The sequence below is a fragment of the Lactuca saligna genome, chromosome 1 (assembly GCF_052625555.1).
Source record: "Lactuca saligna cultivar CGN05327 chromosome 1, ASM5262555v1, whole genome shotgun sequence".
NCBI classification, from domain to species: Eukaryota; Viridiplantae; Streptophyta; class Magnoliopsida; order Asterales; family Asteraceae; genus Lactuca; species Lactuca saligna.
In genome coordinates this window covers 131,035,183-131,051,003 of record NC_136417.1, presented here as the reverse complement: position 1 = coordinate 131,051,003, position 15,821 = coordinate 131,035,183, and the positions used below count along the sequence as shown (strand labels likewise).

Here is a 15,821-nt window from a genome sequence, read left to right as displayed (position 1 = left end):
TTTCAATATTTGGGTGTTTGAAGCATTGTTTCAACAAATGGAATGTTTACTTGAAGGGCTTTAACATGTTCCATGAAAGCTCTGTATGCCTTGAACTTTTCATCAGGTATGGCTCGGATTGGGAATGGCAAAGGATGGTTGTAAGGCTTTAAGGAAACAACGGATTCGCGATCAGGGCATGGACTCGTCGAGTCCATTAGAGGGACTTGATGAGTCTGGTCAGGTTTAGCTGAACTCAACCCTTCTGTCTTCTCTGCATGCACCTTAGTTGAGACCTTCTATGTAGGGTTCATTGGAATGAAAATTTTTCCATAGCTAGAGGTTATAGCATTCACATTCTCCATTCTTGGATTATTCTCGGTTTTACTTGGAAGTTCACCTGGTATTCTCTCGTTCACTTGATGTACAAGTTGACCTAGTTGTTTCTCAATGTTAAGAATAGATGATTGCTGATTACCAAGTATATTCCTAGTCTCATGTATTGCAACATCATGATCATTGTGCCTTGTCTCGGACACAATTATAAATCTTGTGAGCATTTCTTCTAAATCGGTTCTTTTTTCCGTAACCGGTTCTTCCTTTTGATAGAAACCCCTCTCTTTTTGCTTATATTTCTCTTCCTTTGCCTTTTTGTATTCTTCGTACGGGAGCCATTCCTTCTTTGGTTCTGCTAATTCTCGTCGTATATGTCCCCACTTGAATAGAAATCTTGCGCAATTTTGTTTCCATTCTCATCAAAATGAGTGTCTTTAGTTAGGTGCGACCCCCCTACAATTTTCACATCCTACCCAGATAGCGTGGATTGTTTGATCCATCTTCGTCATTCTTTTGTCTAAACTGTCTGGTTTAGCCATCATTGTTGCCATGCTATCGTTGACCATGTTCACAACCCCCTGCTTACTTTATTTTGTGGGTTGTGATATTCTCTAGAGTGTCTAGAGAGTTCTTCAATTAATTCTTTGAATTCCGGGGGTGGCTTCCTTGTGAGCGGGCCTTGCGAATCAAATAACTGCCTTGTGGTGACATTGACTTCGTCATAGAAGATGGAAACTTCTTGTTGGCTATGAAGGTCGTGGTGTGGGCAATTCCTTAGCATGCTTTTGTACCTTTCCCAAGCTTCATATAGCGACTCTCCAGCTTGTTGTTCAAAGTTAGCAATGGCCTTCTTCAACTTGGCTATTTTGGAAGATGGTCAAAAGTGATCAATAAATTCTTTTTTTCATCTTAGCCCGTGTAGTGACTGACCCGGGAAGGAGTAACTTGAGCCAGTCTTTTGCAGCACCTTTGAATGTAACTAGGAGCATGCGAAGTAATTGAGTCTCGCGAGGCACATTTGGAACATTAAAGTAATCCGCTACATCATTGACTTCATCCAAGTGCTTGTAGGCATCTTCGTGGTCTTTTCCATAGAAAGGAATCTCCTTTAGTCGCGCGAGTATGTGGACCTTTAGTTCGAAAGTAGTAGTAGCGGGAATTGTGGGTTACACAAGTCCCGGGCCGGTGTCATCACGCATCCTTCTCTTCCATTCCCCGATGGGGATTTCATCGATGTTAGACATGACAATGGCTAATTCGTCGTCAAAGTAGGATTCGTGCCCGAAAGTGGGATCTTCTTCTCCTTTGGTTTCGTACTCGGTGTCCTCTTTGATTGGGTCTTCTATTGCTATAGAGGTGTTGGAAGCTCCTGATTTGCAGCTCTTCCTTTTGCTGTAAACAAACTTTAAATTCTTTAGCGGCGAGTTCTATGAAGAAACAGACTCTCCAACGAATTTTCCTTTGTTCTTCCTTAGGGCGGACTTCGGGTCTTCTAGTGGGGGAACCAAAGGTGTATCAGCTCCTCCGGTCACAAAACAACTACAAATAAAACACAAAAAATGCGTAAAAAGAACAAAAATAAAATAGAAACTAAAACTGTGAGCAGCGATGGACTCGCCGAGTTGCCACGAGTGCACTCGGCGAGTTCAAGGCGAAAACAGAAAAATTTTCTAATTAACTTATTAAAGCGGATATTTATTAAAACCTATACTAACTACTAAATGGCCTAAGAATTAACTTTGTGAAAGATAAATCCCACAGAGAAGGATCAATAAAAATAGAAATTAGTGCTAATTTAGAATCGTTCTCCGGCAACGGCGCCAAAAACTTGATGTGTGTGAAACAAACTAGTTTTAAACCTACTTTTAATTATAAAATAAACACACAACGGCAGTGGACCTATCAATTGTGATAAAGCTAAATAAGTAGGGTATTAAACACAGGGAACGGTAAATTAAAACTAAGAACTAATTTTATCTAAGTTTAAGTAATAAAAAAGGGTTTTTCCCTAGTTTTACAAGACTAGAAACTTACTAACTATTACTTAAACTAAAAACTAGAAAAGCGAAGATTCAACTAAATTCAATGACGAAGGGGACTTCTGTTTAGTTCAACTCAATTGATCCCATGGTTGATATTATGGTAACAGTGCAATGGATTAATTCTTCTATTGGCTACCGATTCAAGTAATTAGCTTCGCGTAAGCTGCGCTAATCCTTAGAGAACAAACTAACTCAAAGAATGATCAGTTGTCTTGAAGAGTAAACTCCCTAACTAGGCAATACGCTCCTTTGATGCAACCCGTATCATTCCTAACACTTGAGATAAAGTGTTTTCGCTCATCGGAGTGTATCATCTTACTTAGTTAGTGGTTCAATGTCTAATTAGATACAATTATGTATCACTTCATGTTACATAGGATCCTCGTGCGTGTTCAAGCCCTAAATTGACACTTAGCATCCTACCCGACACATTCTCATCTGGTGAGTTCTTACCCCTACACCATTTTCCTTGTTTTTCATGTTTTTAAGGGGGGGGGGGGGGGAATACAAGCAAAAGTACAAGAAAACTTGTACTCAAAACTTATTATTTCATATGATATACATACATGTTAGTATGTTTTTAACACAGAAACCGATTTATCAATCGACTCAGAAACTAACTTGTAGAGTTAGTTTTCAAAACTAAAACAAGGAACTTGTAAACTTCATCATAAAATGTTATATTTTATGTTATATTTTATAATTTATGAAGGGTTCATGCAAATCATAAAACAGGACTAATATTAACATTATACTCCTTTGGATGTCACCGGAGCTTTGAAAATACAACTAATAATATACTCCTCTGAGTGTAATCAGAGCTTCGAAAATAAAAATATTATTAAAGTATGGTAGATACTCATGTATGGATAGGTAATCACCAACTTTTAAGGAAAATATGGGTTTTTCCTGGGATAACTTAACCTTTCATAAACAGGCTATATAACTATTGGATAACTAAACTTCTCTTATAAGAAAATATGGGATTTTCTTGGATAACGATTTTTCATGAAATCAAAGGAACATTTTATTTCACCTGAAATCAAACAATACATGCTTATGAACTCTCCAGCTTTATGCTGATATTTTTAAAACTGCTTGTATTCTCAGGTTCTTGTTAGACATGTATCCCACGTACTTTTGGAGAAGACGGAGCGTATAGAAGTTTCGTCTTTATTTTTGTTCAAACTGATGTTTACATAAAACATGTATTATTTTGCTTTCAAACAAATGTAAATATTTCTATGTAATGTAGTGGTTGTGTTTATTATGCTTGCTATTTACATTAGTTGTGATACTTTACATGACGTCCTCCACCCCGGAATGTTTCCGCCATCGGTTTCGGTGTGTGACAATAATAATTTTCATAGTAAGATTACATAATTCATATGGTATGAATTATTAAGTCAAACACAACATTTTGGACCATAAGCACTTTTTGTTTTTTACCAAAAGTTTAAGGCTTGTATTCTATAAAGGATGTTATAAAATTTACAAATCTCTTTTGCTTTTTACTGTGACATCCCTGAATTTAGTTCTAAAACTGTAGGCATTCAGTTCACTGCGAACTTCTTTGTAACCTCACCTATTGAGCTTTAATGCATATTTGAAAAACAAATAGTGTCATTACCATTAAAATAAGATATGATATGGTATATTACTTTCAGTTGTGGAAAATCTCAAAGGAATCAAAAAACACAAACAGCAACCCTAGTTAATACGTTCAAAAAACTGAATTACGTATTAAGTATATGTGAGCAAAGCAAACACTTTGGTATCGTAGTACATGTTCACATATTTCCGAAAATATAAAGAATGTCCAAAACGGAGTTTGTATGCAAAAGATACGACCATTATAAGAAATAAAACCAATATAATACTCATTCTCTTTAAATTGCTAAAACTATTTCCATCCATTGAGCCACTTGTACACCTCATTTGGAAATCCCGAGAGAATTTTTGGACTCAGGTTAAGGTTTATTATTAAATTCAATACTTGAAATATTTTTAGTAAAAATATTTGTAAAATTCAAAAAATCGAATGTTTCGGGGCAATTAGACGCGAAACATTAAACGCAATTTTCCGGAGTTCTACAAATCAAAAAATTAATCCGTTTGGGTTTTTGGAACCCTTGAACTTGGCTTTATCATTTGCTACTTTTGAAAAAAAATATTATGTGTCGAGATCTTGGCATGTAAAACTAGGATGGGTTTGGGCCATTTTTGAGGAAGGCACATCACTAGATCCCACCCTAGCTTGGATGAATGAATGAAATCAACCACTTTTGTCTTCTCCTTCCCCATTGCTCACATACCCTCTCCGTTCACCACCTTACTATCTTGAGTGTACTCTTCTTCCAAAGGACATGCATGAGACATTGAATAAAGAAAGATGCATGGCTTTATAAATAAAATAAAAAAATAAAATTATGGTGCAAGTCATTGTTTAAAGGCCTTACTTGGGCTATAAAAGGAGAGCTTGGCTCTCCATTTTCATTCAAAAATTTGTAGCAAAAGACTTCCTCACTTCCGCTCCCCCTCTTGCTCTTTTTTCTCGGTTTGGAACCTACCATCAAGAACAACCTTAAACCACCACGGCCCCACCCCATATCCCCTATTTTTTATCAAACACCAGCAAAACATCCCCTTATAATTGCTTATGATTCCCCCTCCTCCCTCCCTCTCGTTCGATGCCGATAGAGGTGAAAAACAAAGGCAACAAAGTTATCAGAGCAGCTCCGCCACCGTACTGCGACCTACCGCCGCTGCTAGGCAGCCTTCGGCCACCATCTTTCCACCTTGTGTTGGTATTTCCTTGATTTTTTCCAAGTTCTAGACTCAAGTTTTATTATTTATTTTTGGGTGTTACAAGTCCAAAATTCAGATTCAAAGTTAGTTGCTAATCGGTACTATCTTGCGGTGCTTCCCAAACAAATGACATTCTCACCTCAAAACTAAAAATTTCACATTAAGGTGAGTGCTTACAATCCCTTTTTAATGTTTTTTCGTATCTTGGGAGGGGGGTGGGGGGGGGGGAATACATGTGCTTATATATATTTTTATGGAAAACATAGTACAAACAACATTATCATTTTATGTGGAAATGCTTCAAAACCTAGTTATTAAAAATGTTAGTATGACAAGTAACATGTTGTGGTATTTTTCCAAACTAATATACATATATTTTATATTGTTTAAAATGAAAGATCTAGTAAAAATAACATATGCCATTTTACTACAAAACCTTATGATTTTATGTGATACTTGTATGTCATAAATCTTAGGTCATAAAATGTTATCAACTTTATAGCAGTTCAAAGACCAAACTTACTTCATGCATATATATATATATATATATATATATATATATATATATATATATATATATATATATATATATAAGTTATAAATATTATAACTTAGAACATATACGTGTACTTATTAGCAATATTTTGAAACGTACCTCTTTATAAAAGTGAGTACATTACTCTTTTATGTATATACCAATCATACTCGACTTTATAAACTTTATGTAATTCATTCTCCCTGGTGACTTATCAACATACAAGTATGGGCTGAGAGCTATTAACATACCTTAGTTAAGGGCATTATAGTTAGACACTATTCATTAGCTAAGTCTAAATACTTCCCAAACCCAGAACACTATAACCGTTAATCCTTAGAGCGAGATATGTATGTGTAGATGTATACGGGGTTGACATCCCCACCTGTGGTTTCTAGCTTCAACCTCGACTGATCAATCGAATCAGGTGATAAGTATCTACATTCATTACGATGACATACAATGAACCATTGAAGGGGGTTACATTCAGTCACATAGCTCGGTTACAATACAAACTATAAACATTAACTAGAATCTCTCTCCCTCACTACAAACCATAGACTTGGTCTCACTCAAAACTATTTTCAGTATGTCTTCAAAGCTTATCTAAAGACTCTTTAAAAATACTGTTTTAAGTATGGTTTTACTTACAAAGAAAATACTTTTTGAAAGTTTGTTTTTAAAAAGTATCATTACTTTTGTTAGCAGAAAACCTGTAACCTTCACCAACCTTGTGTTGATCCTCAAAACTACATGTATTCTCAAGAAATCAGTATTCAAGAATTTTAGACAACTGAATGGTCATTGATTCAGGAAATCTAGTTTACTAGTTTTTTTTTTTTTTAAATCTTCCGACCTGTTTAAGGCAATTAATGTATTATACTATTATCTGTAAGAACCTTGTACTAAAAGATTAAGATGGAATACAAATGTTGTTTTTTATTGTTGTACTTGTGTTATTGTTTATTCAAAAGATTTAAAGCGTAAGAAAGCATGCACGAAGCATATAGGGACATAGGTGTCTAAAAGTTTAAAAACCTAATGGTTAAAGACTTCACCTTATGCATTAAGAGAGATGAGGCTTTCATTTTTTATCTTGTACTTGTAATGGCTGAAAATCTACTGTTTCTCACCCTCTCATTATCTTGTAAAGTACGAATTAGTTTACTTGCACTTCTCTTGGTCTCTTTGGTTCATATTTTGATATGAAATATATCTTAATAGTTCTTAAGAGTTTAAGATTAGCATCTACATCAAGTTGGCTTCATGTTGGTGTCTCAAAAGTTCCACATTATCCAGTAACTTCCAAAACTCCAAAGAGGACACAAAAAACTAAAAAGGTTGTTATTTCTTCATCTTCTTCTTTACTTCTTGTTTTAATCTTTCTACAACTTGCAAGATGATCATTGGTGGGTGTAATTTTGTTATGTTATTTTCGATAAAACTAAGTCTTATGTTTTACATTTTACTAGTTTATAAAACTAATTATGATATAAAACTCAACATTTGGTATCAAGAGTCATGTTACATGTTTTGTTAGATTTCATGATTTTTGGAAATCTTAGTTTTTGGAGAATTTATATAACTTGTTTTTGTATAAAAATAAGTTCATACATATTTTCTTTGACAACTTCTTAATTGTTATTTTCTTTGACAAAAATTTACATGCATTTTTGTCACTTAAAGTTGTCTTAGAAAAAAATGTTGTTTTATGTTAATATGTGTTTTTAGAGTGTATAAATAAGTCATTGACCATGGTGTTGTTGTTGTATGATTTATTAAAATGGTTTGTAATATTCTTTTATTCATAAAATATGTAACAAAATGGTAGCTAGTTTTCATCTTTGTTATTTTATGTAATAAATTAGTTTTAGACTATAAAATGTAACAAGATGAAGAATATGACCATTTTTTGATGATCAGGTGTTGCTTATGGTTTTATAATACTTTTTATAAAAGTTTATAATTTTATAAAAGTTCTATAAAATTGGTACAAAGTAGAATGTCAAAACAAGTGGGAGCTTGAAGTCAACATGAAGAACAACTTGAAGATTTTGGTCTATTTGGTCCCTTAGGAAAGGACTTGACATTTTTTTGTTGGCTCATTAAAGTGTCACAAGAACTTAGTTTGTTTTACACTATTATGCATGCTTGTGTTGTTTATTTTTATACAAACATGTGTGTGGTTGATTAATTAAATTTTCACAAACTCAAACTATTTTTTGGACAAAATAAACTTCACATTGAGTTTGTTTTTTCCAAAATTTATAATGTGGACGTAAGATGTAACAAGTTTTTACATTAAAATAAAAATTGGTTTTATTAAATGTTAATAACGGAAAAGTTTGAAATTGTAAAATTATAAGTGTAAAATTGTGATTTTATAACATATTCAAACTCCAAAATATTAATAGTAAAATGAAGTTTTATTATGTAATAAATAAGGTTCGATATGGTTCGAACTCAAACTTAATATTGAATGTTACTGTTAAAATTGAACCGCATCAAAATATAAAACCGGATTTTATATTTAAACCTTATATGTGATATTTTGAAAAATCAATACCATGATTAATTGGATGCATGCAATTATCATGATATCATATGTTTTTAAAACTAGTATTATAAAACATAAAAGACCATTTAATTCATTTTGAAAAACACTCGCACATCTCTTGAATGCACTAGAGGGATGAAGCATACCTAATCGTTTAGTGTTATCTTTTGATGGACAGGGTGTATTAGTGATTTCTATAACCAAGTTATAGGCCGATTACACAAGTTTTTCAAATTGGATGATTTGATCGGAATACTTTGTGATAAAGGATACCTAAGCAAGAGAGTTCTGAGGCATAGATGGCATCAAAGATGTCTAATTAAGTTTGTAGTTAGTGATCCCATAAATCTAAGAATTATATAGTAAGATATAATTGATAATCTATTCAATCAGATTGAATTAAAATGGATGGGATAAATGATACCTGACCATTTATTTGTTTTGCAACTTGGATCCTAGACGTTAATAATTAATGTTTTTGGAATCTACAAGGGTATTAATTCTTAAAGAGTTTAAATATTTAAAATACTAAATGACTTTTGTTAAATTTTGTAGATGAGAACAAAATCCAATCTGACTACACTTTGTCAGTTCGATCTTGTAAATCAACGTGAACATTTAACATTCGACCGGTACACAATTATCCAATGGATGTGTGTTTTGAAAGACAATCTCCAAGGGGAAATTAAATTGTATGTTCTTAAAGGACCTATTTTAGAACAACCTGATATTAAGAACATACTGAATCATAATGTTTGATGGAAGCATTACAATGATTCTGATGATGTTTCAATAGTGTAAGGTCACACCTTATGTCTTGATGAGTCAAACAATCTCCATGCTATTTGTCAGTGTTAAAGTCTATGACATTGCTAGAGTCAGCGTATCAATTCCATCAACATTAGCATGTGGTTAGTGTTTACTATCATTATTCTATGTAATCTTTTGTATATTAGATAATGATATGTATAAGTATAGAATAGATAGCATATCTGATATCCTTGTGATGAGGATCAACTCGAAATATATATTAGACGCAACCCTCCAATCAATGGATATTCTTGTATAGATTAGTATATATCAAGATTAGGGTAAACCCTAATGTAGAGTTTGTCTTGGTAACTGTCTTTATGACAAACCATCTTCTTGGTGAAGAAAAAACCTTTCTTGGTGAAAGACAATTTAGAGAACTTCCAGTGTTATTTACTTTCTGTTCTTTGGTTTCTCAAATTAGTTTACTTTTGTTCTTTATATTTGAAGTATATCTGATCGATACAAACATTCACTTGGTATCAGAGCACGTTTTTGATACACTCAAGTAATCATGTCGACCACTTTCAATCCAAAATTATCTTTTTGCTACAAGATCCCTCTATTTGATAAACACAACTTCTCTGCTTGGAAACCAAAGGCTATGGAAGCTCTCGAGTTCATGGACTTTGATATGCTCGACATCATCAACAAAGGTCATGTCGCCACTATGCATCAATCACCTAATGATAGTGCATGTGGTAGTAAGCTGAAATGGAAATATGTGCCTGGACATAACAAGGAAGAGAAAATGTTGTTGAATCTCGATGTAAAGGCGAGAATTGCTATTGGTAACTCACTCCCTTATTATGTCTATAATTTGTTTCAAAACTATTCAACCACTCAAGAGATGATGAATACACTATCATCTGCTATAGAAAAAGAAAACTCTTCAAATGGTGAAGATAAGTGTCTCATGGCCCAGATCATTAAATCTCACATTGACACTTCAATTGGCATCGTTGGGATACTAGATGCTGATCCTTCTCAAGCTACTACAGACCTTTAGACAGTGATGAGATAAAAACTCTTAGATCGATTAGATCTTTCACAAGTACGAAAAAAGTAATCAAACAGTTTAAGAATAATATGAGTAAGAACACAAAACATAATCAAACTTATGCTTATGATTCAAACAAAGTCACGCCTCAGCAGAGCTCGATGAAGAACTTCCGCTGTAGAGGTGAGCTAGGGTTTACAGTAGTTCTCAAACTAAAACAATCAAAGCGCGAACATCTTAGTCTGCATGCATGCAACTTATATACTAAACCCTAATACAAAATTATGCACGGCTGGACAGGCCCAATACCAGCATTCAAACTGGGCTATGGACCGAGTGCATGACGCAACCCAATAGACTCAACAGACAGAATGGGACACTACATCAACATATCAGGTAAAAAAACTCCTTAACTACTCTTCTGTTGGAAACATCAAAAAAGATGATATGATTGATCACTTACGTTTCACTTTATTGGTCTCAAATAAGGGAAGATCTTCTCTTAGTTTTGAGTTAAAGAAACTAAAAGAAAAACACTACTTTTTTGAAAAATCTCTTTTGTATAAAAAAAGGAAAACACATGTATCTCGCTAACCAATAATTTTCTTCACACTGAAAAAGAAAAATTTGTTGATCATGCTATATGTATTCAACTCATTTGAAAAACCGGACTCCTTCTTACTTTAGTGTCACAATAATTATTAATGCTCAGATCAGGGTGAGAAAATTAGTGGATGCGACATAGAAGGTGCTATTCTTTAACCAAAGTTGAGATAAGTGTGAGAAAATTCTTGGAGGTGATATAGAAGGTGCTATTTCTCTAACCTAAGTTGTTGAGACTAAACAAACCTTCCATAAAGCTAACTGTTTAAAAGAAGATTTTAAGGATAGATTTGTGAGCACTTATTTTATAAATCAAACTTGAATTGATACTTACTACTCCACTGATTCTAACAGTGTCAACAAATGTGTTATTCAATTATATGCTCTTGATCTGTCACATCCCGGAATTTAGGTCAAAGACTATGAACGATCAAGTTCATAGTAAGTCTCTTGGTTATTTGACTCATAGAGTTTTAGTGCATCTAAAGTAAAATAAATGAGTTATTTCAACTATTATAAGATACCGGATGTTATCATACTTCCGAATGTATAAATTTACAAACAAACCAAATAGCTCTAACAACAACCTTAGGAATGCATTTGAAAAATTGAAATTTTTGTGTTAAGCCGTTGTGAAAAAACAAACACTCTAGTCTCGTAGTACGTGTTTCCCTGTTTCTGAAAATATAAAGAACATCCAAAATGAAGTTCGTATGCAGAAGATATGACCGTTAGAATCCAAAAACCAGTATAATACTTATTTTCTTCAAACCTCTAAAACCATTTCTATCTGTTGAGGGACTTGTTGGGTTTGAATGTTATTTGTGAGGTGTTGAAGTCAACTGTAGCTTGATAGGATTCGAAGTTTGTATGTTAGATTCGAATATATGTATTTTGTAAGGGTAGCTTGATTTTCGAAGCTTTCATGTATACGCCCTTATGTACTTTTTGTCGACATCATTTATTCCTATAAATAGGGATTGGTACTAGGGTAAGGGTAACGAGTGTAACAAGTTTTCACTTTACTCTCTCATTCCTGTACTTATTTTGGAGGGATAATAGAGCCAGATAGATCTTATTTACTTTCTGTGTTCTCGATTAGATATGTACTCTGATTTCTTTCATTTTACTCGATTTATTCAAACTACACTCAGTATTAGAGCACGATTCTGTCTAGTGATTTCTATTTTTTCTCTCGCTATCAAAAGTTTTTGAATCGCTATTTTTGGCTCAAAATTTTACCGGTTTTTTTTATCTAAAAACCTGATCTAATCATTAGATTTGATTTGATTCTGTGTTCGGTTTTTTCAATCTAGTACTCTATCATCTTTTTCATAAATATTTTTTCAACAGATTCCAATTTTTGAAGCTTTTCATTATTCTAGTCTCTACAATAATGATGAACTTTAATATGAGCACAATGTTTGAATTTTTCATCTTCTTGGATTGTTGACCAAAATTCCAATGTTCATCCTAGAATACTATGAATAATGGGCTGATAGGATGGAAGATTATATGAGTGGGGTGGATGAAGACCTATGGCAATGCATCAATAGTGGAAAATTTCATCCGTCAATGCTTGCAGATGTCGGAAGTGCTGGTTCATCTGTTGATGTTACTGCTCAAGCTGAAAAACAGAAAGCAAATGACAAACGATGTATGTGTGAACTACGTGGTGCTCTTCCACTAGTTGTCTACAACTATTTTCGTGGATGCAAAACAGGTAAACAAATCTGAGATACTTTGAAAGACAAGTATCAAGTGTGTGAGAAGTCAGACAAAAAGGAGAATTCAGACAAATGGAAGGTGAAAATATTGAACTCTACTATAATCTTCTTAATGAATTAGTCTTCAAATGCAGTTGATATGGAGTCAATCGTTCAATTCTCGAATTCAACTTAACCTTTCTGATGGAACTTCGAAAGTAGTGGTGAAATGTTAGTCTTATGATCAAGACTCAACAAAGCTTTTAAAATTACTCTTTGGGTGATCTCTACAATGTTCTGAAAGCTCATGAAAGTGAGATAAATAAAATAGTTGAAGAAGCAAAAGTGACTTTTGGAGGTCCTCTGGGATTAGTTTCAAATGTGTCAGGGAAAGAAACCGAGTTTGAGTCTGTTGAGAATGAAGGTTCTGATAATGAAGAATCCATCATGAGCTTGGATAACGAAGTTGTGGCGTTTAATTTGAATAATAAAATGAAGATGTTTTACAAAAAATCCATTTAATCTGAAGTTTAAAGGAAGTTATTCCAAATGAAACTCATCTAGGACGAATGTAAGAGAGGAAACGAAGGTGGAGAAGAAAGAAAACAAGTTTGAGGTTGAGAAGCCAGAAAGGAAATTGAAGGGTGATTCTGGTTTCGATTGTCATTACTGTAATGGTGCGAACCTTATGGCAATCAAATATATGTTGAGGAAGAAAGAAGAGAAGAAGGAGAGGGTGAAGTACGAAATCTATTATATGGAGAGGCTAGAGGAGGTGAGAGCGAGAACGAAGGGAATGTCTTTGGTTGCTAGAGGAAGTGGAAAAGGCGATGGAACATACCAAATATGGTCATCTGGAAAAGATGATGAGGCAATGTGAAACCCCACACATAGAGCCATGTATGCAAAGTATGATGAGGGAAGCGAGGAGGAAAAGTGATAATAAGTCTCCAATGACTTCAAAGGTACGTTCTCTTCTTGAATCCTTTGAAATTCCTTTCGGTTCATATAATGCTATTCTATCTGACTTTGATGATACATTATCTTATGTTAATGACATGCTTATTTATGTTAATAGTGACACTGAAAAATCTAAAACCTTACTACTTGAATCCCAGAAAAGGTTGGAGTCGAAGAGAAGTAAAATAGATCATTTAGAATTGCAATTAAATAATGTTTCTTATGATAGTGATAGTTTGAGAATAGATAATTGTATTATGCTTAAGCAATGAAACATATATTGTAATTTTGATAAGAGACTCTATGCAAAATTGATTGATTTACATCATTCATCACACATAAGTAAAGAACAACATACAAAACTTTTTCCCTTCTTGACATTCGAAAGGGAAAATATTGATTCAATTTCCTATGACTATGAGAAAAAAAATTCTAAGTTTGACAAGTTCCCTAATAACTCATATGCATATGGTATTGTTAAGATAGATGAATGTTTAGATGCAAATGATTTGGTTAATATTGTGAACGAGACCTTGACCAAAAACAAGCAAATGAAAATTTTGTAAAAGACTGAGAATTTGACATCTGACTTTCAAAAGAATTATGCTAATATCAAAGATGATTCTGACAAGATTAGTGAAATTGAGGCTGAGGAAGATGTTGATTATTCTCAGTTTTCAGCCCTTAATGTCACCTCGATAAACAAGGGTAAAGAAATTTGTGATGATTCTTTGGTTAAAGCTGACCCTGACCAACCCTCAATATCAAAAGTTTGTGACTATGATCATGTGATTGTCAAAGATAGTAAAATTGATGGTGGTAATGCTGATGAAGATGTTCCAACTGAAACAACTATTCCAAGAGTTGTTGTTGATCAAGTGTATGAGGAAACAGAGAAATTTAAAAGGTGATGAAGGAAAAAGGTCCTCATTATCTTAAATCGAACTGTATTGTTTATCCAAAATTCAAATGCATTGTTGATGTGGTGTTTCCAAATCAATTGTTTGTTAGCTCAGGCAATGGAGATAAAGTGAAACCTGAGATCAACAAAATTGTTGATGAAGACAACAAAAAAGTAACGGATGAATGGTTTTTCTCAAATCAAAGCACAGTTGAAAACAATCTTAACAAAAACTCATCGAATTTTCAAAGACAAAAGCCAAAAAGAGTTTGGGAAGTAAAGAAAGAAAAAGTAAATGATAACAAACAAACAAATGCACATGTTTCTCAAAATCAAAAGACTAAAGCTCAACTTTCAATGATGAAATTCAAAAAGTTTCCAAAGAAGAAGGAATTTCGATATTAAAAGCTCGAAATAAGGTTTATTAGAAGAATGTCAAGTCTTTGAAGAAACAAAAAGATATTTATGAAAAATCTTATGTTCAGAAAGTGACTGAACAAGTGCAAAACTTTTCTAAAAACATGTATTTTGTTAAGAAGAAACCTGCTTTAAAACAAAAAGATTTTCCAAAAAGGAATTCAAAGGTTTCAAGTCCATATTAAAAATTGATTTTTCAAAAACCAAGAAATGAGAATTTTGTTAAAAACCAACAACAAATGAATTTTTCTCCTAATCTTCAAAACAAAAGATTTTCCCAAAATAATTTTCATAGAAATGGTTTTCAATCAAATGAACCAAATACTTTTCATCAATTTCGAAGTCAAAGACGATTTTCAAATGATCAAAAAGTTTTTAATCAAACATCTATCGGTTATAACAAACATTTTCAAAACCATTACCAACCACATGCAAAACCGAAGTTTCCAATATGAAATTTCAAAAAGCTGGAACTCAAAGGAAAAAGAAATGAATCTTTCAAACCAAAACAACCTTACTTTACCAATCCTATTTTGAAGAAGTAAATTAAACCTTCCTTTGTCAAAGAGAAATCCGCTGTAAAGAATATTAATCACCAGCTCGAAGGCCAAGGAAAGCCTTATAAAAATGGAAAGTTTTCTCAAGAAGAAATCAAGATTGCTTACGAAAGCTACTTGAATGATTCATCAAATGGGAGTTCGTCATCGAAAGAATAGAATCTATCAGTTTGAAAGTGGAAAGTTGTTCCCAATACAAAGGTTAAAGAAAAATGATTTATTGATGGAAAACCATTGAATGAATCGAATCTCTAAACCATTGAATGATTTCATTTCGATACCTAAGTCTATAGAAGTTGACTTTATGGATAGTTTAAAGTCTAAAGTTTGTAATTGGGTATTAGGATCTCATTTCATAATGCATTAAATTTAATCACTAAGGACCCAAAAAGCCTTGGGACCATAAATTTTTTCCTTTGATTGCAAGGTTTATATGACGATCAATACGATGAACATTGGTACATCGATAGTGGTTGCTCACGTCACATGACCAATAGAAAGGAAAACTTGCAAGATTATCGAAGTTTGGAAAATGATGGTGTGGTGAAATTAAGAAAAAATAAAAAATGCAAGGTTAAAGGATATGGAAAAGTAACCAATGGGAATTTTA

At 33.2% G+C, this 15,821-nt stretch overlaps 1 non-coding gene across 1 annotated transcript; it reads left to right on the top strand.

The window, feature by feature from the left end:
- Positions 1-1,067: 1,067 nt before the first annotated feature.
- On the top strand, positions 1,068-1,174 carry LOC145028013 (small nucleolar RNA R71). The gene has a single exon (XR_013675771.1). It is a non-coding gene; the product is annotated as a small nucleolar RNA R71 (small nucleolar RNA).
- Positions 1,175-15,821: the final 14,647 nt, after the last annotated feature.